Genomic DNA, 23,474 nt, shown 5'->3' on the forward strand with positions numbered 1-23,474 from the left:
ACTACTACCTCATAGCACCAGGGATCCAAGTTCAATTTCAGCCTTACTCGCAGTGTCTGTGTGGAATTTACATATACTCCCCATGTCTAAATGGGTTTCCACAGGGTACTTCAGTTTCCTCCCACAGTCTAAATATAAGCAGATTTCTGTCTCAGTCCTAATACAGTTCTCCAGTGAGGCTCAAGACAAGCTTTTCCACCTTGGCACCTTAACAGCCTCAGCACTCAAAACTGACTTTAACAATTTCAGAACATGAACACCCTCTCCCTTGTTCTTTCCCTTCCCAACACGATAGGTCTTGTCCTGTTCCTCTTTTTGGACAAAGTCACACTTGCTGAGTCACCTCACCCTTGTTCAAGGTCCTAAAACACACCGTTCAGGTGCAGTTTGAGGTAATACTCAATTTGAGTTGCTTAATATTTGTCATTTATTAACGCTATTCCACAGCATTTCAGTGGACTGATTCTCCATCACTGCTTTTAGTGCATTACATTTTCAAGTATTGCACCTTGACTTTCTCACAACTAATAAGTAACTAATTATATTCTTGTACACCAACATGAAGTTCAATCTTTAACGGTGAATAAAGTTTTCAGCAGGAAATAGAAGCAACTTCACAGTCTGAAGTTTGATCATTTATCTACTAGACACTAGATGCTAGGAAACCAAACTTACTAAAATTCCACTAAATGATTTTAGCATTTTTGTCATGCCCTTCATCTGGTTTACCATCATCTGGGTGGTCATCAAACTTTCAATAATTGCATGTATTGCGGTCAATTCAAATGGGCATATAAACCCTGTAAACATTTGAATGATACAGTTGATCACAAAATACGTTTTTTTTCAGATATTAGAGGCATCGATGGTATGGATAGAAAGCAAGGATATGATGTCGAGCAATGGAAACAGTCATGATGATAATGAATGGCAGAGCAGGCTCAAAACGCTGAATAGCCAACTCCTACTCCTAGTTTCTATGAAAAGAAACCTCAACAAATGGCATAATTCCTAATTGTCTCTGGAAAAACTGCAAATAGGCCTTTTAATATGTACTCTTTTACCAAAGTATATAATTTGTATTGATTGCAATCTTTTTAAGAAGTTCAGGATATTCAAAGCACAAAGCTGTACCGACAGGGGGTAGGAGGATAGAATTTCCATGAGGGTTCTTCTGATCTCATGTTTTAATTTCAGTGGAAACTTTGGAGAAATTTTATTGTTAACCATTTATGCCATTTCTACAGGGTTTCTGTTGCTCTGAATATCCTGAACTTCTTAAAAAGATTGCAATCAATACAAATTACATACTTTGGTAAACGAGTACATATTAAAAGGCCTATTTGCAGTTTTTCCAGAGTTTGCTCTGACACAAAACTCCTATGATAGTTTTCAAAATTATTTTACAGTTCTTGGAAAGGAAATGGGTATAAGTCATGAGTTTTGTTATCACTTTAACACTGTAATGTTTTTGAGGTGTGGCATAAAAGACAGCCATGTTGCAGTATATAACATAGACAATGGGGGTCTCCTGCTGACTGAACAGCCAGTGAAAGCCCAAGCAAATGCATCTTTTGCTTTATTCGTCATGCGATTTGGGTGTTTATAGCTAGACCAGCATTTATTGTCCATCTCTAATTGCCCTTGAGTTAGTGGCGGTGTGCTGCCTTCTTGAACCACTGCAGTCCTCAATGGGTCTGCTGTTAGTATATACAAATGAATTAGGAGAAAAAATAGGCAATTCAGTATTTCGAACCCTGATGTGCTGCAGTGTGTGTAGTTTGGCCTCCAGTTTAAAAATTCAGAGCCAAAGTTCCCAGACTGATGTGTGTTCGTTTTGGATCTCACTGACATCCAGAAGCTCTCACATTCTGCAATGGCATCACGTCACCTGCCCTGTCATTTGTAATACATATTAGTTTACTTTTGGGGCTGTTGTGGTGCAGCTGTAGTGTCCTTACTTCTGAGCGAGGCAGCCTAGGTTCAAGTTCCACCTGTTCCAGAGTGCGTCAAGACACCTCTGAACACACAAGTTACAATAATATCGAAAACAAAGTACAGCCAATACTTCCAAAGAGTTTCAGCACTGCCAGCAAACCTTACAATGCTGATAAAACAGAGAGTTTCTAATATTGCCAGCTATTGATTTAACAGCTCCTTCTGCTTCAGAAGATTGGAAATCAAATGTTGGAAGTTGAAAAAAGGAATAGAAAGGGGAAAAGAAAATCCTCATGCCTCCAACCCTGCCTTCACTGAACTTCCAACTCAGCAAACTTTACATCTTCCAGTAAAACTGAAGCCAGTGTGATTTAGGAGAGTTAGGGAACATGAGTTCTCTGCTGATTAGTCATACCTAGTACAAAAGAAGACGGTTGCCATTGCTGGAGCACAATCATCTCTCTCCAAAACTGGAGATCTTCAGGGTAGTGTCCAAGATCAACCACTACCAGCAACTTAATCATTGACTCTCCCGCCATACGATCACAAGAAATTACAGCAACAGCAGACATTTCATCCCCTTGAGGTCATTCAATCATTCACTCAGAATATAACAAAGTGTAGAGCTGGATGAACACAGCAGGCCAAGCAGCATCATAGCAACACAAAAGCTAACATTTCAGGCCTAGACCCTTCATCAAAAAAGGGTCCTTTTCTTCCCTTTTCTGATGAAGGGTCTAGGCTCGAAACATCAGCTTTTGTGATCCAAAGATGCTGCTTGGCCTGCTGTGTTCATCCAGCTCTAGACTTCATTATCTCGGATTCTCCAGCATCTGCAGTTCCCATTATTTCTCATTCATTAAGAATATGTCTGATATAACTGTGATTTTAACTCCACTGTCCCATTTTCTCCCCATTACCCTCAACATCCATATGAATCAAAAGTCTGTCCAACTTCGATTGTGTCAAAAATAAGTATGTTCACTGATGATTGTAGTATTCAAATACTTCCACAATTTGTTAGATGATGAACGTGTACATGCTAACATGCAACAAAAACCTGTTCAACAGCCAGGATTAGGCTAATAATCAGCTAACATACAAATCGCTCAAGTTATAGCAAATGACCATCCTCAACAAGAAAAAGTCTAACAGCCTCCACTTGACATTCACTGGCATTACAGTACCATCACTGAATTCTCCAGCCTAAATATCCAACAGTTTACCATTCACTAGAAACTTAACAGATCCAGAACTCTTACTAATAGTTGTTCAGAAAAGCAGTTCACTACCACCTGCTCAAAGGTAAATAGGGACGGGCACAACTGTTGATACTGACAGTGTGCTCACATCTGGTGAATAACTAAAGATCTTTTTCACAATCACATGGCAGTTGTAACAAGGATGGTTTAAACTACTCTCTCCGTGACTCCCTTGTTCGCTCCACACTGCCCTCCAACCCCACCACACCCGGCAAACCGCCCCCGCCATAACCGCCCGAAGAGGATCCCCCTCGTTCTCACACACCACCCCACCAACCTCCGGATACAACGCATCATCCTCCGACACTTCCGCCATCTACAATCCGACCCCACCACCCAAGACATTTTTCCATCCCCACCCTTGTCTGCTTTCCAGAGAGACCCCTCTCTCTGTGACTCCCTTGTTCGCTCCACACTGCCCTCCAACCCCACCACACCCGGCTCCTTCCCCTGCAACCGCAGGAAATGCTACACTTGCCCCCACACCTCCTCCCTCACCCCTATCCCAGGCACCAAGATGACTTTCCATATTAAGCAGAGGTGCACCTGCACATCTGCCAATGTGGTATACTGTATCCACTGTACCCGGTGTGGCTTCCTCTACATTGGGGAAACCAAGCGGAGGCTTGGGGACCGCTTTGCAGAAGACCTCTGTTCGGTTCGCAGTAAACAAGTGCACCTCCCAGTCGCAAACCATTTCCACTCCCCCTCCCATTCTTTAGATGACATGTCCATCATGGGCCTCCTGCAGTGCCACAATGATGCCACCCGAAGGTTGCAGGAACAGCAACTCATATTCCGCTTGGGAATCCTGCAGCCCAATGGTATCAATGTGGACTTCACCAGCTTCAAAATGTCCCCTTCCCTCACCGCATCCCAAAACCAGCCCAGTTCGTCCCCTCCCCCCACTGCACCACACAACCAGCCCAGCTCTTCCCCTCCACCCACTGCATCCCAAAACCAGTCCAACCTGTCTCTGCCTCCCTAACCTGTTCTTCCTCTCACCCATCCCTTCCTCCCACCTCAAGCCGCACCTCCATTTCCTACCTACTAACCTCATCCCACCTCCTTGACCTGTCCCGTCTTCCCTGGACTGACCTATCCCCTCCCTACCTCCCCACCTATACTCTCTCCACCTATCTTCTTTACTCTCCATCTTCGGTCCGCCTCCCCCTCTCTCCCTATTTATTCCAGTTCCCTCTCCCCATCCCCCTCTCTGATGAAGGGTCTAGGCCCGAAACGTCAGCTTTTGTGCTCCTGAGATGCTGCTGGGCCTGCTGTGTTCATCCAGCCTCACATTTTATTATCTTGGTTTAATTTTTTCCTATATTTTCTGCTCCATAGCCAGTTGATTCACAGCTGGCTGGTTGTTGGATGAGGCAAGCAGCAGAACGAGGTGGATTTAAAAGGCATGAGGTGGGGCTTGGCATGGATAGAGCCTATTCGGGGCAACAATGGTGATTGCACCAGGTGAGGTGAGGGTAGATTAACTGATGTAGGGTAAAGAGAGAGTTGAAGGGAATGGGTGATGGGGGAACAGGACTCACAGGAAGATATGGCTTCAGGGGAGATATGGGTAGAGGAAATAACACTGGAAGCTTGTTCATCTAAAAAGATATTCATGTTCCTTCTGGTCCATGAGCAACGCTGTCAGAACAATTACATAATAGATCTAGTTTCCTTTTACCTGCCACATTTCTCAGAGCTAGGGATGTTAGACAATGAGTTCATAATAGAGTCCCTTTTATTTTGGGAGGGGTGCAGCCTCCCCAAATAATGTTTATGGATTAACTCACTTCTTCTGAGAGGATTGGTTGGTCACCTCCCCTAAAACCAAAAGTCAGAAGGTTTAAAATAGCTTTGGTTTGAGTTTCAAGTGAGTTAAGTTTTCACTTTCCATCAACCTAAACGCAACGTATTACGAATTAAAATTATCCCCAGGTTCCTTTATCCATTGTTGCTCTATAGAGCTTTCCTTTTGACCAAGGTGATCAAGTGGTATCAAGACAGAACTGAAACCTTTGGGAAAGGCTAAGTCTTTTAGCTAGCAATATCAAAAGGTGTCTGACCTTTTGGTTAAAATTGAAAGAAACAAGCCAAAGTGAGATGACAATGGGACAAGTTTTAATTTATTTTATCAAAGTAGCTCATGGCAGAAAATTCTGTAAACATAATTTTTAATACTCCAGGAAGTATTTTTAACTGACAAAATGTAACATGTCAAGAGTAGTAACGGGCCAGAAATAGAAACTATGACCAATATAAAATGTAACAGCCAAAGGCTGGCAGTCAGAATCGAAAGGGGAAAGGATACAAGAGTGACAAGGAGGGAAGACAACAGCAGGAGATCATAGTTCAGTCAACAAAGGACATGTGGAGCTGTTTGCAGGAGACTAGAGCTTTATCAGTAGCATCCATGAGCAAAGGAAACAAAAGATAAGACCCATCTAGAGGTGGAAACACATTAAGTAAAGGGTGGGTCACTACAAAAGAACAGTAAGGATAGGGAGTAGTAGTATGGCAGAGGGTAAGTGAGACACTTTGAAACAACAGGGTGGTTTGTCATGGGAGAACTGGGATGGGTTAGGTGGGTGTAAGATTTTGCAGGGCCAACAAGTATGGACCAAGGGGTGTGATGAATAAAGAAGGTTTCTTGAGAATGGAGCAGTCCTGATTGCAGAGGAGGGAGAAGGGAGAAAGCAGAAAACAGAAAACACGTCAGCCCAGTTGTGCAGTACAGGAGCGCAAGCTGGAGGAACGAGTTAACTAAACAAAAAGGAGTTTGTAACCTGGAAGCAAAAAAGTCTAAAAATTAAATTTAAAACATTTAAATAAAAAGTTACATCATTTAACTTAAGAAAAGAAAATTAAGACCACATCAGAAAATCATAAGTGATGTCAACTGTAAATTATTACCTTAGGCAGTTGCAGTGTTAAATATGAACAAATGTTAAACAAGAAATTGTGGCAGTTGAAGATGATTTAATTGGATAAAACATCTACATTTTCAGTTAGAGATATGTAAAATAAGTGGCATATAAAATATGGCTTACGATCGTTTCGACTGTTTTTTAAAACAGATGAAAAATACTGATTAAGCAATCTTTAACTGGTAACATGCTTAGACTTGGTGAGGGCTGCACCCATAAATTCCTTTGTATATATGTAAGTTCATTTATTTCTGGCCTGTACTTGTAGAATTGTATTAAGCACAATGTATTTTCTCTCAGTGTACTACTAGCTTTCCGTTCTAGTAGGCAAGTCTATAAGCGTTTCTAGTTCTATTACCAGTTTTGTTTAAATGCAGATCATCCTGAAACTATCAGTCTAATTTAATTTTCATTTGCCTTTATCAGTCAGAGCATTGAGTACAAGAGTTGGGACATCATGTAACTGGAATACTGTATATAGTTCTGGTTGTCCTGTTATAGGAAGGATGTTATTAAATTGGAAAAGTTTCATAAAAGATTTACAAGGATGTTAGTGGGACTGGAGGGCTTGTGTTACAAGGAGAGGCTGGACAGACTGGGGCATTTTTTCCTTGAGCACAGCAGGTTGAGAGCTGACCTTAGAGGTTCATAAAATCATGAGGGGCATAGATAAGGTAAACAGCAAAGGTTTTTTTTCTAGGGTAGGAAACTTCAAAACAACAGGGCATAGGTCTAAGGCAAGGGGGAAAGATTTAAGAGGGGACTTGAGGGGCAAATTGTTCACACAAGAGAGTGGTGCGTATTTGGAATGAACTGCCAGAGGGAGTAGTAGAGGCAAGTGCAATTACATTTAAAAAGACATTTGAAAGGGTACATGAATAGGAAAGGTTTGAAGGGCTACAGGCCAAAACGTAGGGACTAGTTCAGTTTGGGAAAGCTGGTCGGCATGAACAAATTGGACCAAAGGATCTGTTTCCGTGCTGTGTGACACAAGGAGCAAAATGCTTCCTGGGAGCCAACAGTTTCTTTTTTAAATCCTTTCCTGAAATGCAATGTCACTAGCAGGGCCAGCATTTGTTTCCCATCCCTAGTTGCTCAAGAAGGTGGGTGGGTGATTAGCTGCCTTCTTGAACTGTTGCAGTGCATCTGGTATGGTACACCAACACAGCTGTTAGAATTCCAGGATTTTGTTCCAGTGACATGGTTCCAAATCAGGATAGTAAGTGGCTTGAAATGGGACTTAAATGTAGTAGTGTTCCCAAGCATCTGCTTTTAGTCCTTCCAGATAGTCATGGGGGGTGGGTTTCCAAAATGTTGTTTGAACAGACTTGGCAAGTTGCTGCTGTGCGTCATGGATATGATACTTACTGTCGCCTCAATGTGACAGTGGTGGACTAAGTGAACATGGGATGTCAAAAATTAAGCAATTGTATTCTGCTAGCAAGTACCTCTTAATCGCTGCCTATTGTATTCACCTCCTCTACCTGTTCTGGCAACACATTCCGGAGTGGGGGGGGGGTGGTGGGGGGGGTCGGGGGGGGTGGTGGTGGGGGGTGTCGGGGGGGGTGGTGGTGGGGGGGTGTCAGGGGGTGTGTGAGGGTGGGGGGGGTTGTGTGGGGGGTGAGGGGTGGGGTGGAAAGGGAGGTGGGGTGGGGAGGGAGTGGGAGGGGGCGGAGGGGGGTGGAGTGGGGGGTGGGGAGGAGTGGGGTGGGGAGGAGTGGGGATGGGGAGGAGTGGGGTGGGATGGGGGAGGAGTGGGGTGGGGTGGGGAGGAGTGGGGTGGGGAGGAGTGGGGTGGGGTGGGAGAGGAGGGGGAAGGGTGAGGAGGGGGAGACGGGATGAGGGAGGGGGGATGAGGGAGGGGGGGATGAGGGGAGGGGGGGGATGAGGGGAGGGGGGGATGAGGGAGGGGGGGATGAGGGGAGGGGGGGATGAGGGGAGGGGGGGGATGAGGGGAGGGGGGGGATGGGGGAGGGGGGATGAGGGAGGGGGGGGGAGAAGGGAGGGGGGGGAGAAGGGAGGGGGGGGAGAAGGGAGGGGGGGGGGAGAAGGGAGGGGGGAGAAGGGAGGGGGGGAGAAGGGAGGGGAGGGGGGAGAAGGGAGGGAGGAGAAGGGAGGGGGGAGAAGGGAGGGGAGGGAGGGGGGAGGGGAGGGAGGGGGAGGGGAGGGAGGGGGAGGGGGAGGGGGAGGGGGGATGGGGAGGGGAGGGGGAGGGAGAGGGGGGGAGTGGGGGAGTGGGGGGGGAGGGGGGAGTGGGGGGGAGTAGGGGAGAGTGGGGGGGAGGGGGGGAGGGGGGAGTGGGGGGGAGGGGGGGAGTGGGGGGGTGGGGGAGGTGGGGGAGGTGGGGGGGAGGGGGAGGTGGGTGGGGAGGTGGGGGGGAGGGGGGTGGGGAGGTGGGAGGGGGAGGTGGGGGGGTGGGGGAGGGGGAGGTGGTGGGGGGGTGGGGGAGGTGGTGGGGGTGGGGTGGGGTGGTGGGGTGGCGTGGGGAGGGGAGTGGTGGGGGGGGAGTGGTGGTGAGGGGAGTGGTGGGGGGGGGGGTGGGGAGTGGTGGGGTGGCGTGGGGAGGGGAGTGGGGGGGTGGCGTGGGGAGTGGGGAGGGGGGTGAGGAGGAGTGGGGTGGGGGCTGAGGGGGTGGGTTGGGTGGGGAGAAGAGGGGGGAGGGGTGAGGAGGGGGATGGGGAGGGCGGGTGGGTAGGGGAGGGCGGATGGGGAGGGGGGTAGACGTGGGGGGGGGAGAGGTGTGGGGAGGGGGGTGAGAGGTGGGGGGGAGGGGGGTGAGGGGAGGGGGGGAGGTGGGAGGGGGTGGGGGAGGTGGGAGGGGAGGGTGGAGGGAGGGTGGAGGGAAGGGGAGGGGTGGGATGGAGGGATGGGGAGGGGGGGATGGGGAGGGGGGAGGGGGGGGATGGGGAGGGGGGGAGGGCGGGGAGAGGGGGATGGGGAGGGGGGAGGGGGGATGGGGAGGGGGAATGGGGAGGATGGGGAGGGGGAGAGGGGGGGATGGGGAGGGGGAGAGGGGGGGGATGGGGAGGGGGAGAGGTGGGGGATGGGGAGGGGGAGAGGGGGGGGATGGGGAGGGGGAGAGGGGGGGGATGGGGAGGGGGGGATGGGGAGGGGGAGAGGGGGGGGAGAGGGGGGGGATAGGGCAGGGGGAGAGGGGGGGATGGGCAGGTGGAGAGGGGGGGATGGGCAGGTGGAGAGGGGGGGGATGAGCAGGGGGAGAGGGGGGGATGGGCAGGGGGAGAGGGGGGGATGGGGGGGAGGGGGGGGGAGGAGGGGGGGGATGGGGGGGAGGAGGGGGGATGGGGGGAGGAGGGGGGAGAGGGGGGATGGGGGGGAGGAGGGGGGAGGAGGGGGATGGGGGGGGAGGAGGGGGGATGGGGGGGGGAGGATGGGGGGATGGGGGGGGAGAGATGGGGGGATGGGGGGGAGTGATGGGGGGGAGATGGGGGGATGGGGGGGAGATGGGGGGGGAGGGGTGGGGAGATGGGGGGGAGGGGGTGGGGGAGAGGGGATGGGGAGTGGGGAACAGGGGGGATGGGGAGAGGGGGGATGGGGAGAGGGGGGATGGGGAGAGGGGGGATGGGGAGAGGGGGGGATGGGGAGGGGGGGAGAGGGGGGATGGGGAGGGAGGGTGGAGGGGGATGTGGGAGGGAGGGGGGAGGGGGGATGGGGGGGATGGGGACGGGGGGGATGGGAGGTGGACGGGGGGGATGGGGAGGGGGAGGATGGGGAGGGGGAGGATGGGGAGGGGGATGAAGTGGAGATGGGGGTGGGGGGAGTGGGGAGATGGGGGTGGGGGGAGGGGGGAGTGGGGAGATGGGGGTGGGGGGAGTGGGGAGTGGGGGGAGGGATGGGTGAGAGGGGGGGATGGGGAGAGGGGGGATGGGGAGAGGGGGGATGGGGAGAGGGGGGATGGGGAGAGGGGGGATGGGGAGAGGGGGGGAGGGGGAGAGGGGGAGAGGGGGGGAGGGGGGAGAGGGGGGGGAGGGGGGTTGGGGAGAGGGGGGGATGGGGAGAGGGGGGGATGGGGAGAGGGGGGATGGGGAGAGGGGGGATGGGGAGAGGGGGGGATGGGGAGAGGGGGGGATGGGGAGAGGGGGGGGATGGGGAGGAGGGGGATGGGGAGAGGGGGGGAGGGGGGGGGAGGGGGGGGAAGGGGGGGGAGGGGGGGAGGGGGGGGGGAGGGGGGGAGGGGGGGGAGAGGGGGGGGAGGGGGGGGGAGGGGGGGGGGAGGGGAGAGGGGGGGGGAGGGGGGAGGGGGGGGGGAGGGGGGGGAGGGAGGGAGAGGGGGAGGGGGGGGAGAGGGGGGAGGGGGAGAGGGGGAGGGGGAGAGGGGGGGGAGGGGGAGGGGGGAGGGGGAGAGGGGAGAGGGGGTAGGGGGAGAGGGGGGTAGGGGGAGAGGGGGGGGAGAGGGGGAGAGGGGGGGAGAGGGGGAGAGGGGGAGAGGGGGGGAGGGGGGGAGGGGGGAGGGGGGGAGGGGGGAGGGGGGAATGGGGAGAGGGGGGGAATGGGAGAGGGGGAATGGGGGAATGGGGAGAGGGGAATGGGGGGATGGGGGAGGGGGAATGGGGGGATGGGGAGAGGGAATGGGGGGATGGGGGAGAGGGGGATGGGAATGGGGGGATGGGGAGAGGGGGAATGCGGGGATGGGGAGAGGGGGAATGGGGGGATGGGGAGAGGGGGGATGGGGAGAGGGGGAATGGGGGAGGGGAGAGGGGGAATGGAGGGATGGGGAGAGGGGGAATGGAGGGATGGGGAGAGGGGGGAATGGAGGGATGGGGAGAGGGGGGAGGGGAGAGGGGGGGAGGGGAGAGGGGGGAGGGGGGGGAGGGGGGAGAGGGGGAGGGTGGGAGGGGGAGAGGGGGGGAGGGGGGGGAGGGGGAGAGGGGGGGGGGGAGGGGGGGAGGGGGGAGAGGGGGGGAGGGGGGAGAGGGGGAGAGGGGGGGGGAGGGGGGGAGGGGGGGAGGGGGGAGAGGGGAGTGGGGGGGGAGGGGGGAGAGGGGAGTGGGGGGGGAGGGGGGAGAGGGGAGTGGGGGGGAGGGGGAGAGGGGGGGAGGGGGAGAGGGGGGAGGGGGAGGGGGGGAGGAGAAGGGGCGGGGGAGGGGGGGAGGGGTGGGAGGGGAGGGGGGGGAGAGGGGGGAGGGGGGAGAGGGGGGAGGAGAAGGGGAGAGGGGAGAGGGGGGAGGGGGGAGGGGGGAGGGGGAGAGGGGGAGGGGGGGATGGGAGAAGGGGGATGGGAGAAGGGGGATGGGGGAGGGGGGGGGATGGGGGATGGGGGGGGAGGGGGGGGAATGGGGGGATGGGGAGAGGGGGGATGGGGAGAGGGGGGATGGGGAGAGGGGGGTAGGGGGTGGATGGGGGAGTGGGGGGATGGGGGTTGGGGGGAGTGGGAGAGGGGGGGGGGAGAGGGGGAGGAGAAGGGGAGGGGGGAGGAGGGAAGGGGAGAGGGGGGAGGGGGAGAGGGGGGAGGGGGGAGGGGGGGGGGAGGGGGGAGGGGAGAGGGGAGAGGGGGGAGGGGGGAGGGGGGGGGAGGGGGAGAGGGGAGAGGGGAGAGGGGGGAGGGGTGGGAGAGGGGAGAGGGGGGGGGGGAGGGGAGAGGGGGGAGGGGGAGGGGGAGAGGGGGAGGGGGAGGGGAGGGGGAGAGGGGGGAGGGGGGATGGGGAGAAGGGGGGATGGGGGAGAAGGGGGATGGGGAGAAGGGGGATGGGGAGAAGGGGGATGGGGGGAGGGGGGGAATGGGGGGGGGATGGGGGAGAGGGGGGATGGGGAGAGGGGGGATGGGGAGAGGGGGGCTGGGGAGAGGGGGGTAGGGGGTGGATGGGGGAGTGGGGGGATGGGGGGTTGGGGGGAGTGGGGGGAAGGGAGGATGGGGAGGTGGGGGAGTGGGGGAAGGTGGGGGAGTGGGGGAAGGTGAGGGAGGGGGAGTGGGGGAAGGTGAGGGAGGGGGGATGGGGAGGGAGGGGGGGATGGGGGGGATGGGAGATGGGGGGGATGGGGAGGGAGGTGGGGTGGGGGGGATGGGGATGGGAGGGGGGGTGGGGGGGGTGGGGAGGGAGGGGGGGTGGGGGGTGGTGGGGGGGAGGGGGGGTGGGGGGGATGGGGGATGGGGGGGATGGGGATGGGGGGGATGGGGAGGGAGGGGGGATGGGGGGGATGGGATGGGGAGGTGGGGGAGGTGGGGGGATGGGGAGGGTGGGGGAGTGGGGGGAGTGGGGGGATGGGGAGAGGGGATTGGGGGGATGGGGGCGGAGGGGGGATTGGGGGGATGGGGGCGGAGGGGATGGGGAGGGGGGGATGGGGGGATGGGGGGATGGGGGGAGGGGAGAGGGGGGATGGGGAGAGGGGGGATGGGGAGAGGGGGGGATGGGGAGGAGGGGGGATGGGGAGTGGGGGTGTGGGGAGGGGGGGATGGGGAGAGGGGAGGGGGGGGATGGGGAGTGGGGGGGGGGGATGGGGAGAGGGGGAGGGGGGATGGGGAGAGGGGGGAGTGGGGAGGGGGTGGGGGAGGGGGGGGGGGGAAGGGGGGTGGGGGAGGGGGAATGGGGGGAGGGGGGGTGGGGAGAGGGGGGGTGGGGAGAGGGGGGGTGGGGGAGAGGGGGGGTGGGGAGAGGGGGTGGGGGAGGGGTGGGGGGGGTGGGGGGATGGGGAGAGGGGGGATGGGGAGAGGGGATGGGGGGATGGGGAGAGGGGGGTGGGGAGAGGGGGGGTGGGGAGAGAGGGGGGGTGGGGAGAGGGGGTGGGGGTGGATGGGGGGAGTGGGGGGATGGGGGAGTGGGGGGATGGGGGGTGGGGGAGTGGGGGGGGATGGGGGAGTGGGGGGAGGTGGGGGAGGGGGGGATGGGGGATGGGGAGGTGGGGGAGTGGGGGGATGGGGAGAGGGGATTGGGGGGATGGGGGCGGAGGGTGGATTGGGGGGATGGGGGCGGAGGGGATGGGAGGGGGGATGGGGGGATGGGGGGAGGGGGAGAGGGGGGGGAAGGGGGGGGGATGGGGAGAGGGGGGATGGGGAGAGGGGGGTGGGGAGGGGGGGGGATGGGGAGAGGGGAGAGGGGGGATGGGGAGAGGGGGATGGGGAGAGGGGGGATGGGGAGTGGGGGGATGGGGAGAGGGGGGATGGGGAGAGGGGGTTGGGGAGGGGGGGTGATGGGGGGGGGGATGGGGGGAGGGGGGATGGGGAGAAGGGGGATGGGGAGGAAGGGGGATGGGGGGAGGGGGGATGGGGGGAGGGGGGATGGGGGGAGGGGGGATGGGGGGGTGGGGAGAGGGGGGGGTGGGGAGAGGGGGATGGGGAGTGGGGGATGGGGAGAGGGGGGATGGGGAGAGGGGGGATGGGGAGAGGGGGGATGGGGAGAGGGGGGAGGGGGAGAGGGGGGATGGGGAGAGGGGGGGATGGGGAGAGGGGGGATGGGGAGAGGGGGGTAGGGGGTGGTTGGGGGAGTGGGGGGTGGGGGGGAGTGGGGGGATGGTGGATTGGGGGGAGTGGGGGGAGGGGGGAGTGGGGGGATGGGGGAGTGGGGGGTTGGGGGGAGTGGGGGGACGGGGAGGATGGGGAGGTGGGGGAGTGGGGGGAGGGGGGGGGACGGTGAGGGAGGGGGGATGGGGGGGATGGGGAGGGAGGGGGGATGGGGATGGGGGCGATGGGGATGGGGGCGGGATGGGGGATGGGGGGGATGGGGATGGGGGGATGGGGATGGGGGGGATGGGGAGGATGGGGAGGTGGGGGAGTGGGGGGATGGGGAGGTGGGGGAGTGGGGAGATGGGGAGGTGGGGGGAGTGGGGGGAGGGGGGGAAGGTAAGGATGGGGGGGATGGGGAGGGGGGGGGATGGGTGGATGGGAGGGCGGAGGGGGGGATGGGGGAGGGGGGATGGTGAGGGGGGACGGGGAGGGGGGACGGGGAGGATGGGGAGGTGGGGGGAGTGGGGGGGAGTGGGAGGGGAAGAGGGAGTGGGAGGGGGGATGGGGAGTGGGGGGATGGGGGGAGGGGGATGGGGGGAGAGGGGGGATGGGGAGGGGGGAGAGGGGGGATGGGGATGGGGGGGGGAGAGGGGGGATGGGAGGGAGGGGGAGGGTGGGGGATGGGAGGTAGGGGGAGGTGGGGGATGGGAGGGAGGGGGGAGGTGGGGGATGGGAGGGAGGGGGAGGTGGGGATGGGAGGGAGGGGGAGGTGGGGGATGGGAGGGAGGGGGGAGGTGGGGGATGGGTGGAGGGGGGGGTGGGGAGAGAGGTGGGGAGGAGCGGAGGGGGGAGGGGAGGAGTGTGTGTTGGGGGGGAAGTGCGTGTGTGTGTGTGTGTGTGTGTGTGTGTGTGTTTGCAGGGGAAGAGTGCGTGTGTGTGTGTTGCAGGGGAAGAGTGTGAGTGTGTGTTTGGGGGGGAGGAGTGTGTGTGTGTGTGTGTGTTGGGGGGTGAAGAGAGTGTGTGTGGGTGAGTGGGGGGGGAAGAGTGTGTGTGTGTGAGTGTGTGTGTGTGTGTGTGTGTGTGTGGTGTGTGTGTGTGTGTGGGGCGTGGGGAAGAGTGCGTGCGTGTGTGTGTTGGGGGGTGAAGAGTGCGTGCGTGCGTGTGTGTTGGGGGGTGAAGAGTGCGTGCGTGCGTGTGTGTGTTGGGGGGTGAAGGGGTGCGTGCGTGCGTGTGTTTGTTGCGGGGTGAAGAGTGCGTGCGTGCGTGTGTGTGTTGGGGGGTGAAGAGTGCGTGCGTGCGTGTGTGTGTTGGGGGGTGAAGAGTGCGTGCGTGTGTGTGTGTGTTGGGGGGTGAAGAGTGCGTGCGTGCGTGTGTGTGTTGGGGGGTGAAGAGTGCGTGCGTGCGTGTGTGTGTTGGGGGGTGAAGAGTGTGTGCGTGCGTTGGGGGTGAAGAGTGCGTGCGTGCGTGTGTTGGGGGGTGAAGAGTGCGTGCGTGCGTGTGTTGGGGGGTGAAGAGTGCGTGCGTGCGTGTGTTGGGGGGTGAAGAGTGCATGCGTGCGTGTGTGCGTTGGGGGGTGAAGAGTGCGTGCGTGCGTGCATGTGTTGGGGGGTGAAGAGTGCGTGCGTGCGTGTGTGTGTGTGTTGGGGGGTGAAGAGTGCGTGCGTGTGTTGGGGGGTGAAGCGTGCGTGCGTGTGTTGGGGGGTGAAGAGTGCGTGCGTGCGTGCGTTGGGGGGTGAAGAGTGCGTGCGTGTGTTGGGGGGTGAAGAGTGCGTGCGTGTGTTGGGGGGTGAAGAGTGCGTGCGTGCGTTGGGGGGTGAAGAGTGCGTGCGTGCGTTGGGGGGTGAAGAGTGCGTGCGTGCGTGTGTTGGGGGGTGAAGAGTGCGTGGGTGTGTTGGGGGGTGAAGAGTGCGTGCGTGCGTGTGTTGGGGGGTGAAGAGTGCGTGCGTGCGTGTGTTGGGGGGTGAAGAGTGCGTGCGTGCGTGTGTTGGGGGGTGAAGAGTGCATGCGTGCGTGTGTGCGTTGGGGGGTGAAGAGTGCGTGCGTGCGTGCGTGTGTTGGGGGGTGAAGAGTGCGTGCGTGCGTGTGTGTGTGTGTTGGGGGGTGAAGAGTGCGTGCGTGTGTTGGGGGGTGAAGCGTGCGTGCGTGTGTTGGGGGGTGAAGAGTGCGTGCGTGCGTGCGTTGGGGGGTGAAGAGTGCGTGCGTGTGTTGGGGGGTGAAGAGTGCGTGCGTGTGTTGGGGGGTGAAGAGTGCGTGCGTGCGTTGGGGGGTGAAGAGTGCGTGCGTGCGTTGGGGGGTGAAGAGTGCGTGCGTGCGTGTGTTGGGGGGTGAAGAGTGCGTGGGTGTGTTGGGGGGTGAAGAGTGCGTGCATGCGTGCGTGTGTTGGGGGGTGAAGAGTGCTTGCGTGCGTGCGTTGGGGGGTGAAGAGTGCGTGCGTGCGTGCGTTGGGGGGTGAAGAGTGCGTGCGTGTGTTGGGGGGGTGAAGAGTGCGTGCGTGCGTGCGTGTGTTGGGGGGTGAAGAGTGCGTGCGTGTGTTGGGGGGTGAAGCGTGCGTGCGTGCGTTGGGGGGTGAAGAGTGCGTGCGTGCATTGGGGGGTGAAGAGTGCGTGCGTGCATTGGGGGGTGAAGAGTGCGTGCGTGTGTTGGGGGGTGAAGAGTGCGTGCGTGCGTGTGTTGGGGGGTGAAGAGTGCGTGCGTGCGTGCGTTGGGGGGTGAAGAGTGCGTGCGTGCGTGCGTTGGGGGGTGAAGAGTGCGTGCGTTGGGGGGTGAAGAATGCGTGCGTGCGTTGGGGGGTGAAGAGTGCTTGCGTGCATTGGGGGGTGAAGAGTGCGTGCGTGCGTGCGTGTGTGTTGCGGGGAGAAGAGTGTGCGTGTGTTGGGGGGGGGAAGAGTGTGCATGTGTGTTTGGGGGGGGAAGAGTGTGTGTGTGTGTTCGGGGGGGGAAGAGAGTGTGTGTGTGTGTTCGGGGGGGCAAGAGAGAGTGTGTGTGTGTGTTCGGGGGGGCAAGAGTGTGTGTGTGTGTTGGGGGGGGAGTGTGTGTGTTGGGGCGGGGGAGTGTGTGTGTGTGTTGGGGGGGGAGTGTGTGTGTGTTGGGGGGGAGTGTGTGTGTGTTGGGGGGGAGTGTGTGTGTGTTGGGGGGTGTGTGTGTGTGTGTTGGGGGGGAGTGTGTGTGTGTGTGTGTGTTGGGGGGGAGAAGAGTGTGCGTGTGTGTGTGTTGGGGTGGGAAGAGTGTGCGTGTGTGTGTTGGGGTGGGTAGAGTGTGCGTGTGTGTGTGTTGGGGGGAAGAGAGAGACTGTGTGTGTGTGTGTGTGTGTGTGTGTGTGTGTGGTTGTGTGTGTGTGTGAGTTTGAGTGTGTGTGTGTGTGGGGCGTGGGGAAGAGTGCATGTGTGTGTGTGTGTGTTGGGGGGGTGAAGAGTGTGTGCGTGTGTGTGTGAGTGTGTGTAGGGGGGGGAGAGTGTGTATGTGTGTTGGTGGGAACAAAGTGTGTGTGTGTGTGTGTTGCGGGTAGAAGAGTGTGCGTGTGTTGGGGGGGGGAAGAGTGTGTGTGTGTTCGGGGGGGGAAGAGTGTGTGTGTGTGTGTGTTCGGGGGGGGAAATGTGTGTGTGTGTGTTGGGGGGGCAAGAGTGTGCGTGTGTGTGTATTGGGGGGAAGAGAGAGACTGCGTGTGTGTGTGTGTGTGTGTGTGTTGCGGGGAGAAGAGTGTGTGTGTGTGTGTGTGTGTGTTGGGGGGGGCAAGAGTGTGTGTGTTGGGGGGAAGAGTGTGTGTGTATGTGTGTTCGGGGGGGGGAGAAGAGTGTGGCTGTGTGTGTGTTGGCGGGGGAAGAGTGTGTGTGTGTGTGTGTGTGTGTCTCTGTGTGTGTTGGGGGGAAGAGTGTGTGTGTGTGTGTGTGTGTTGGGGGGGGGAAGAGTGTGTGTGTGCGTTGGGGGGAACAGTGTGTGTGTGTCTGTGTGTGTTGGGGGGAAGAGTGTGTGTGTGTGTGTGTTGGAGGGAACAGAGTGTGTGTGTGTCTGTGTGTGTTGGGGGGAAGATTGGGTGTGTGTGCGTGTGTGTGTTGGGGGTGAAGAGTGTGTGTGTTGAGGGAAAGGTGTATGTGTGTTGGGGGGGGCAGAGTGAGTGTGAGTGTGTGTGTGTTGGGGGGGAAGGGTGTGTGTGTGTTGGGGGTGAAGAGTGTGTGTGTTGAGGGAAAGGTGTGTGTGTGTGTTGGAGGGAACAGAGTGTGTGTGTCTGTGTGTGTTGGGGGGAAGATTGGGTGTGCGTGCGTGTGTGTGTTGGGGGTGAAGAGTGTGTGTGTTGAGGGAAAGGTGTGTGTGTGTGTTGGGGGGGCAGAGTGAGTGTGAGAGTGTGTGTTGGGGGGAAGGGTGTGTGTGTGTTGGGGGGGAAGAGTGTGTGTGTGTGTGTGTGTGTGTGTGTGTCTGTGTGTGTTGGGGAGAAGAGTGTGTGTGTGTGTGCGTGTGTTGGGGGGAAGAGAGTGTGTGTGTGTGTGTTGGGGTGGTAAGAGTGTGTGTGTGTGTTGGGGGGGTATGTGTGTGTGTGTGTGTTGGGGGGGGAAGTGTGTGTGTGTGTTGGTGGGGAGAAGTGTGCGTATGTGTGTTGGGGGGGGAAGTGTGCGTGTGTTGCGGGGAGAAGAGTGTGCGTGTGTTGGGGGGGGAAGTGTGTGTGTGTTGGGGAGGGGGGGGAAGAGTGTGTGTGTTGGGGGGGTAAGAGTGTGCGTGTATGTGTCTTGGGGGGGGAGAAGAGTGTGTCTGTGTGTGTTGGGGTGGAGGAGTGTGCGTGTGTGTGTGTTGGGGGGGCAAGAGTGTACGTGTGGGCGGGCGAGAGTGTTTGTGTTGGGGGGACGAAGAGAGTGTGTGTGTGTGTGGGGGGGGGAGAGTGCGTGTGTGTGTGGGGGGTATCTGGGACTGTGTGTATGTGTCTGTGTGTGGTGGGGTATATGGGACTGTGTGTGGGGTATCTGGGACTGTGTGTGTGTGTGTGTGTGGTGGGTATCTGGGACTGTGTGTGTGTGTGTGTGTGGTATCTGGGACTGTGTGTGTGGTATCTGAGACTGTGTGAGTGTGTGTGGTATCTGGGACTGTGTGTGTGTTGGGGGGGAAGCGCGTGTGTGGTGGGTATCTGGGACTGTGTGTGTGCGCGTGTGGTATCTGGGACTGTGTGTGTGTTGGGGGGGAAGCGTGTGTGTGTGTGTGTGTGGTGGGTATCTGGGACTGTGTGTGTGTGTGTGTGTGTGTGTGTGTGTGTGTGTGTTGGGGGGGGAAGAGTGTGTGTGGTGGGTATCTGGGACTGTGTGTGTGTTGGGGGGGAAGCGTGTGTGTGTGTGTGTGGTGGGTATCTGGGACTGTGTGTGCGTGTGGTATCTGGGACTGTGTGTGTGTGTTGGGGGGGAAGAGTGTGTGTGGTGGGTATCTGGGAGTGAGTGAGTGAGTGAGTGTGTGTGTATATGTATGTCGGGGAGAGAAGTGTGTTTGTGTGGTGGGGGGATGAGAAGTGTGTGGTGGGGTATCTGGCACTGTGAGGGTGTGGCTGTGCTGGGCGGGGAGAGGCGGGGCTCGCTCCGAGCCGGTGTCGGCTCCGGCTCCCAGGTGCCGCTGCGGTTGGAGCGGCCCGGGCCGTGGACAGGGAGGCATCCCAGTAAAAATAACAAGCAAGTTCAATAATAAATATTATGTCGACCGAAGGGAGACCTGGCTAGGAGTTAATTTAGAAGATGAAATAAAGAACAGAATTTGGGAAAAGACCGGCTTTTAGGCTCCGAGCATCTTCAGTAAAAAGAAGAAAATTAACTCACCTTCGGCTCGGGTCCAACGTGGCGCCGCTTCAGAAATCGCATGGAAAAGGAGCTTCGCTGCGACACCGTGCGGCCGGAACGGCTCACTGCAGAAGGAGATGGACTATCAGAGGATTCTCACAGAGACAATGGGAACTGCAGATGCTGGAGAATCCTCGATAACAAAGTGTGGAGCTGGATGAACACAGCAGGCCAAGCAGCATCTTAGGAGCACTAAGGCTGACGTTTCGGGCCTAGTTTTCTGATGAAGGGTCTAGGCCCGAAACGTCAGCTTTTGTGCTCCTAAGATGCTGCTGTGTTCATCCAGCCCCACACTTTGTTATCAAGGATTCTCACACTCAGCCCCAACTCTAAACCCCTACATATTCTAATCTAATCCAGTCCAATCCAACCCAACCCAACCCAACCCCTTACATTCACGTCCAACAGTAACTCAGCCCTCAACCCACCCTAAACCAATCCTTAACATCCACCCTCTTCCACATCTGAATTTCTAACCCGACCTTTAAACCCTATTCGCTTTCAACTCTACACCTTATCCCACACTACCCAATCCTTAACCTCCCCTCTCCTCCAAATCTGAACCTCGAACGTTTCTAACCCAACACTCAACTCCGGCTCACCTCCAACTCTAACCCAGCCATCTACCACATCCTCGAACCAACTCACCTCCAACTTTAAACTTCAACCCAATCTCACCCAACCATCAACCTCCACTCACTTCTAACCCTAAACCTCAACCTACCTTCACATCCAGATCCCCAACACTTAACCTTGCCCTCAGACCACCACTCTTCCCACAAACCAATCGCACCCTCAACACCACATCAATCTTATTACCTTTAGATTTCTCCTGTGTTCCATTGAAACTCAATGAATAGCATCTTGTCTTTCAATCAAGCAATTTGCAACCTTCCTGCAGCAGTACAGAATTCAACAATTTTAGTTCATAATCACTCCTTCTTTTGCTTTCATTTTATCCTTTGTTTCATTTTCATTTAATAACGATTTATCATTCTGCTACAGGCACCTCTTCTAGACACATCATTTTTTTCTTGTCCCAATACTATTCTCTTTTGTCATTTAATCTGTTATCTCTGTTTTCTACCCTATCACAGTCTTCTCCTTTTTGTACCCGCCTCTTTAAATTCCTTAAAGCTGTTACGTTTCTAACTTTTCAAATTCTGATAAAAAGTCATAGACATGAAGTGTTAACTCTGTATCTCTCTTCACGGATAAGAACAAGTTAAAATTAAAGCAGGAGTAGACCATACAGCCCTTAAGCGTGCTGTGCCTTTCAATATGATCACAGCTGGTAATAAGCTTTAATTGAATTTTCCTATCTATATTGAGTTGGGAGGGCATGTTGCAGCTGTACAGGACATTGGTTAGGCCACTTTTAGAACACTGCATGCAATTCTGGTATCGCTGCTATAGGAAAGATGTTGTGAAACTTGAAAGTGTTCAGAAAAGATTTACAAAGATGTTGGCAGGGTTGGAGGAGTTGAGCTACTGGGAGAGGCTGAACAGGCTGGGGCTATTTTCCCTGCAGTGTCAGAGGATGAGGGATGACCTTATAGAGGTTTATAAAATCATAGGTGGGCATGGATAGGGCGAAAAGCCAAGGTCTTTTTCCCAGAGTTGGGGGGGCGGAAAACGGGGTTGGGAATTCAAAACTAGAGGGTGTAGGTTTAGTCGGGGAACGGGGTTGGGAACTCAAAACTAGAGGGTTTTCACAACAATGATTGTTGTAGCATTTTTGTTTATTTCCTTTAACTACAAAATATTAAATTATTTTAACAGTAACAATAACAGCATCTTCTAACTAAAAGCTCTTCTGATGTACCAGCATCAAAACAAGTGGTAATGCAAAAGGAAGTGGTCAGAGAAACACATTCTAAGACTTGGAAAGAGCAGTTAAGGCAGTGACCCAAAGTTTATTCAAATTTAGGTTATTAAGATATTTCACAAAAGATGTTAAACTGCTTTGGCACACAGGTTTAGGAAAGAACTTCCATTCTGAGAGTCCAAGGTATTTGGAGATGGAATGAAGAGGGGTACACAAAAACCAAAATTAAAAAGATATAAAGCTGGACTTGCTGGGGTAAGCTGATTCAGAAATTTGAAGATAATATTAAAGATTCTTGATCCAGTACTTTAGGGTATAATTGGTTAGTGTAGGACAGCACAATGAACAAACAAAACACATTTTTGGGAAAGAGACAATGGGAACTGCAGATGCTGGAGAATCCAAGATGACAAAGTGTGGAGCTGGATGAACACAGCAGGCCAAGCAGCATCTCAGGAGCGCAAAAGCTGACGTTTCGGGCCTAGACCATTCTTCTGATGAAGGGTCTAGGCTCGAAACATCAGCTTTTGTGCTCCTAAGATGCTGCTTGGCCTGCTGTGCTCATCCAGCCCCACCCTTTGTTATCAGTATGTAAATAATGTTGCTGCAAGACCCATTCAGAGGCTAGAAATACTGCAACAAATAACTAACTTCCTGCCTCACCAAAACCTGTCAACCATCCACAAGCTAAATTCAGGAGTGTGATGGAATATTCCCCAATTGCCTTGATGAGTGCAGCTCCAGCAACACTCGAGAAGCTTGACACCATCCAGGACAAAGCAACCTGTTTGACTGGCACCACATCAACAAGTATCCAATCACTCCACCACCAATGCTCAGTAGCAGCAGTGTGTACTATCTACAAGATGCACTGCAGAAACTCACCAAAGATCCTCAGACAGCACGATGCACAACCACTTCCAACCAGAAGGACAAGGGCTACAGATACATGGAAATCCCACCACCTGCAAGTTCCTCTCCAAGCCATTCACTATCCTGACTTGGAAGGGTATCATTATTCCTTTACTGTTGCTTGATCAAAATCCTGTGATTCCCTCCCTAATAGCATTGTGGGTCAAACTACAGCATGTGGGCTGCAATTGTAAAGAACGCAGCTCACCACCACCTTCCCAAGGGCAATGCTGACCATCCAGCCATGGCCTTGTGCCCCAGTGAATAAGGAAAATATTGCCAGTATAAAGTTACAACATTCATATTAATGAGTGAAATAAAACCGAGTGAATCAAACTGACAGAGTGGTCTCTCTCTCTCTCCTCTTGGTTAAACACAAACAGTGCTCCCCTTGTGCACAGTGGGTGGAAACTTCATTTAATTTGCCTGGGGAAAGCTTGACTACCCTGGGATTTACAACCCTACGGATAGGTTATAGCCCCCCACCACCCCCGTCAATACTTTCTTAAACCAACACCCCCACCAACAACCTCCAGAGGCCAATCTCTCCATTGATGGCACTGCCCCAGGAACATTAGCCACTGCTGGTCATGCTCTAAGAACTTGACCAAGGATCACCACTGAATCCATGACCACAGATATGTGGGGCTTGATAACAATCACAGGGAGTCAGCGTTGACAGAGGGTTAGATTGGAGGCAAGCACAGAGGGTAGCTTAAGTAGTTCTCCTCTCTGTCCTCTCCCAGCCTGTATGGGTTTTTGGAGCAAGCACTGGGTGCCTGAGTACAGGGGCCGTCTCTATTAGCTCACTGGCAAACCCCACAATGATGCCTTGGCAGCCTTTGGGAGGTAAAGGAGAGCTATTTACGTTCCATTTGATCCCTCAGCTACCTTCGTATTTGGGTGGGCTCAGAGACAATCAGTGTCAAATGGTTCATTAATGAACATGATGGATTTTTAGCTGTGGGTAGGGGAATTGTGCACACTGGTCTCTAACCTCCTATGAGTTACGTGCGGGAGATGTTCCTGCTACCAACGGGCTGGCACATGGCCTCATTCAATTTTTGGGCAAGGCTGCCATGTCTCCCGCAGCAATGGTCTGTATTCAGTTGAACTCACCTATGACACTGACTGTCTCTGCAGGTTTCAGAATTGCAAATGTAGCTGAGTCTTAGCAAACTGTCAAATGACGAGGACTGCACTGCATTAACCTTTATCTACAGATTTCACCAGTTATTCCCATCTCTCCATCGTCCACTTGTTTGTACAGGGTCATCCTGATAATTGATTCTCTGCCTTTCCTGCATTTGCGAGGACAGTGCGCCAGGGCACACCGCCTGTGGTGAAAACCCTCTCCTTTGCATCTTCTCATGCAAAGATTAAAGAGAGAGATTCGTCATTGAT

The 23,474-nt window shown here is 56.0% G+C and overlaps 1 protein-coding gene across 13 annotated transcripts in view; it reads right to left on the reverse strand.

Moving 5' to 3' along the window:
- The window catches only part of LOC125453882 (solute carrier family 40 member 1-like), a 131,818-nt gene that overhangs the window by 50,923 nt on the left and 57,421 nt on the right, over positions 1-23,474 (reverse strand). For 12 of the 13 annotated variants that reach the window (XM_059647237.1, XM_059647238.1, XM_059647236.1 and 9 more), the window contains 2 exons: positions 20,150-20,225; positions 19,310-19,395 (listed from right to left, as the gene is read on the reverse strand). The gene's annotated coding sequence lies outside the window, so the exon portion shown is untranslated. The remainder of the gene's footprint in view (positions 1-19,309; positions 19,396-20,149; positions 20,226-23,474) is intronic. The other variant, XM_059647239.1, reaches the window with a different exon arrangement.

Source organism: Stegostoma tigrinum, chromosome 7 (assembly GCF_030684315.1).
Source record: "Stegostoma tigrinum isolate sSteTig4 chromosome 7, sSteTig4.hap1, whole genome shotgun sequence".
Lineage (NCBI taxonomy): Eukaryota > Metazoa > Chordata > Chondrichthyes > Orectolobiformes > Stegostomatidae > Stegostoma > Stegostoma tigrinum.